The following is a 4,298-nucleotide window of genomic DNA, read 5'->3' on the forward strand; positions in this document are numbered from 1 at the left end:
GTCTTTGCATAGTTTTCTCTTTGAAACTATCTATGTTTGTGCTTATCTGAGCAAGAGACATCAGGAAAAAAAACAATGAAAGTTTGAGTGGGGCAAAGGTTTTTTTCTCAGTCCTGTTCCTTCACACTGCCCTTTTATGCACGGAGCAGCAGTTTGTGAAAAGTAGCAAACCTGTGAAAAATGCCACGTTTACTTTTCAAAGAAAGGATGATTATGCCAGGCTGTGTGTGAATCAGCAACTGAGGAATACCATCTTGTCCTTGCCCATTGGAGATCTCTTGCCAAAGGACGTGTGGTAAATAGAGATCATCTCCATTGCCACCAACACAGTTCTGTGCTGGGCAGCACTTTCCAGTCCATGAAAGGTATGTGAAACATCTGTGTAAAATAAGCAGCAACAATTAGCATTGGTCATTCAGAGGAAATGGTGTTAAAAGGACATCTGCTTTGGCTGAGGTTTCTGATGGTGTTGAGGTGCTTGATTTCATCAAAGGATGAGGTATCATAAGGTAGCAAACTTGACTTTATGGCAGTTCCTCATACATTAAAACTCAGATGGCGAGGTCATGTAAAGTGCTGAACTGGTACCATCTCACTCTGCAGGCTAGTGTTTATTAAAATCCTGAAAAAGGGTCATCCCACTATGACAGACTTCATGCCAAATGAGGCACTGTCTGTCTGAGACCTCTAACATGTTGTAGATATCACAAAGGGTAGAATATCAGCAACTATCAGAGTGGGGATAGCCTGCCAAATGCTAGTTGTGAATCCTTTCCTGACTGCATCCCCCTGGTCTTCCTGTCTGGAGTACCCGGATCTGGTGGCAGTAGTAACGGCAAATGTGGTGTCCTGCCTTTTTTTTTTTTTCTTTTTCATTTCATACAAGGATTTGCAATAGCAATTTTTAGGATTTTACACTTTCACATATTTTGCTGTCAGTGGATTGGCACAGGCAGACAATAGCTAGCCATACCTAACTGAGAAACAGGGCTCCACACGCATAAATCCAATGAGCATCACTAAGGAGGGTCACAGTAGTTGAATTATTCTGACTATAAATGGGAAGCTGTGAATAAATTACTTTCTCAACGTCACTCACAAAAGAAAAGGCAGACCTAGGTTTTTAAAAAATAAGAATAGGCAGGTCTTCTGATTACCAAACTAATGCTTTAGCTATGTGGTCACTGCATTTATTTCTCAGTCTGTGTAGTTAGCAAACTGTGGTTTGCCAGGTGGGACTGTACAGTAACCATTTGAGTCATAACTACTGGGTAAGTTCTGCTGCAGAGATCAGTACAGGTTTTCAAGAACAGGCAAAGACTAAAAGAATCACTTGGCTAAAACTGCATTTCTTAAATGTAGCCTCCTGTGGTTTGAATTTCTGGAAGTCAAATATGCTTTTTTCCCCCCCACAAAAATGGCAAATTCATCCTGAAGTGACTGGTGTCTATGAACTCCACATTAAATGAATTATGCAGGTAATTAATGCTAAAATACCCATGCCTGTCCCAGAGTCTGCAGTTACACTGAAGTGACAGCTGTGTAATTCCACAGGTAGTTCTGTTAAATAACTAATGGTTTACTCAGTGAAGAATTAAATGAGATTTAATCCTCTTTGGCCCCTGTGTCAGCTCTGCAGGACTGGAGGTATGGTTGAAGTCAGGAACATGCTAAACAGCAGTTCATTTCACAGCTAGCAGATAACATTGACTGGTGATCCCTCTGGCTGAGGCTGGAATTTGGACATTAGGGATGACTGTAAATGGATGGCCTTTCATGAAGGGGTGTGCCATCACTTTGCACAGCAAAGACGTGTAACAAGTAAAGCATCTAGGAGAATGAAAGCAAACACATATACATGGAGTTTAGATTCATTAACTGAACTGGAAAACAATAGTGATTTCTTAGAGGACATTGCCACATACCTTGTGAAACCTTCTGCTGAATCTGAGCCTGTAAGCACAAGTGCAGCTTGTCACAAGCTAAAACATGAGAGCCTGTCTCAGGGTTTGGCTATTTGAATTTTCATCTCAGTGAAAGTAAAATAGTGTAATATTAAATGGGCTGCACATTTCCCTTGATAATACTTCAAGAATCATCAGGTTACCATCCATTGCTTATATTATTTTTTAATATATCAAATGATGTGTATATCATGGTGCCTTGATTAAAATGCTGGAACTTCTGAGTAAGAATCTGTAATCATTTTCCCCAAAGACCTGGAAATTTGTATTTGATTGTGGAGCAGAATGAAACACATTTCATAAGCATCTCTGTTTTCTAGAGAAAAAGCTTGACACTACACTAAGTGTCAAAACCAGTCTGTGGTATGTTTGATGTGGATGACGATTTACCTTCTGTGCTAAAAGGTACATTGTCCCATTCTCTTGCATGGACCAATCTGCCCCATAATCCAAGAAATTAATTTGACACTCTGTTGTGTCTCAGTATGTGCTAAATAACATTTTTATGTTAAACACAGGGAGTTTTTAGAGGATCTATATATCTCTAAGAAAATCAATGTGCAGAGGAACAGCAAGATACTGTTCAGTTCCAGTTTAAGATGTGCTATTCAGTGTTGATTATGCCAATGGGAGCAAATACAGAATTTACCTAAAACAGAGAGGTAAGTTGTTAAGTTTCAAACTAGCTGATTTTGGGGCTTTAGGGCAGGCTGGGTTTGCTGCTAGGTCAGCTGAGCATGTGCACAGGCTCCCAAATCCCTGCCCTGACCCTAGCCCATCATCAGTTTAATGCTACGGTTCACAGAAACACTCCACAAACAATAGATTTGGCAAACTGAAGCAAGGACATAAGAACCCAGGAATGTGACCAGGAGTAGTAACTCCTTGAGCTGACTGTGTTTCCAAGATTGTCCAACTATTGTTTCACATTTAACATGCTTGGAAAACTCCAGGTTTTTAACACAACCCAAAAAACCTGAAACCCACACAGCACAAATGGAGAGCATTTGGCAGTAGTTCCACAAACAAAGCAGCTAGTGAATTAAACCCATTTCAGTGATTTCTATGCAAGAGATTTAGGTAAAAACAAACTTTTGGGATTGTCCAATGTTACAACGTGCTTTGCATGTTTTCCTGAGAGGGCACAATGTTAGCACATCATAAGAGATCATAAAGCTTCTACAATCTTTCCCCACAACCTTTCTCTTTCCTTCCCTCACTGTTCTGTTCTCAACATATGTGCAAGATGCTCCAAATGTTCCCATCATCTTACATAGAAAAATATGTATCCTGGAGCTTCGTAACACACAGGTACTTTCATTCAAAGCTACCTGTACAATATGCCTTCATCTTCACAACTTCCTAGCACCAGCTGTGGGAGAGATAAGGGAGGCCAGAAAAGGAAATGCACACAGTAAGTCTCACTTCTTTAGAGTTAAGCATCAGAAAGTTCACTTCATCAGAGGGATACTGTAACAAGCCCACTCAAGATAGGAGGAGAGATGGCATGACTGTATCTTCTGGCAAATCAACAGATAAGGAAGATGGACAAGGAGACTACATTTGCATGGCCAGTCCAGTATGAGTTTTACATACTTGAAGAGTGTGTTATTAAATATGATGATACAGCTGTGAGGACACAGGTTAGAGAACAAGAGGAAGATTTCCATCAAAATCACAAGAATCAAATTCTTTAAGGACTTACAAATATAATCTTATATTAGTGCTTTAAAATCCGTAGTTTAAAAGATTTGTGGTAGATGCAACTTCAACGTTTAAAAGTCATATTTACTTAATTAAGTTTACTGAAAAAAAGGCAAACATTTAAAAGATACAAGGGCTAATAGGAGGCTAACTTTAGTCTTATTTCCTCTCCATTTAATTTTGTAGAGGAAATGTTAACTTTTTAATTTGATTAATTACTGATTGGCATTTAAAACCAAAAGAATTAAGACTATTAATACAATTGTTGGTTTTTTCTCTTATGCTCCTGCCAAGTAGCTTAAAAATTATTCTGAATAGCACAACCAATACTGGCATATACACCACCAAAACTGCATTTCTGTGAAAACTTCAGGACTTACTGTTTTCCACATTAGCTTAATGTTATGAAACATAAGTTCTTTTCCAATTGATATAAACGGGAGGTTTACTTTGATGAAAATATATACACAATTTAATGTGTCCTCCTACACAGGAAATTCTGAAAGATTTAACAAAAGCAATTTCACTGTATAAGGTGCATTTATTGCTGTTCTACATTAAACTTGAGGAAAAACCACATTACTTAACAAGCTAGTAAAACATACAGAACAACTCAGAATCCAGTCTGAC

Source organism: Apus apus, chromosome 1 (assembly GCF_020740795.1).
Source record: "Apus apus isolate bApuApu2 chromosome 1, bApuApu2.pri.cur, whole genome shotgun sequence".
NCBI lineage: Eukaryota > Metazoa > Chordata > Aves > Apodiformes > Apodidae > Apus > Apus apus.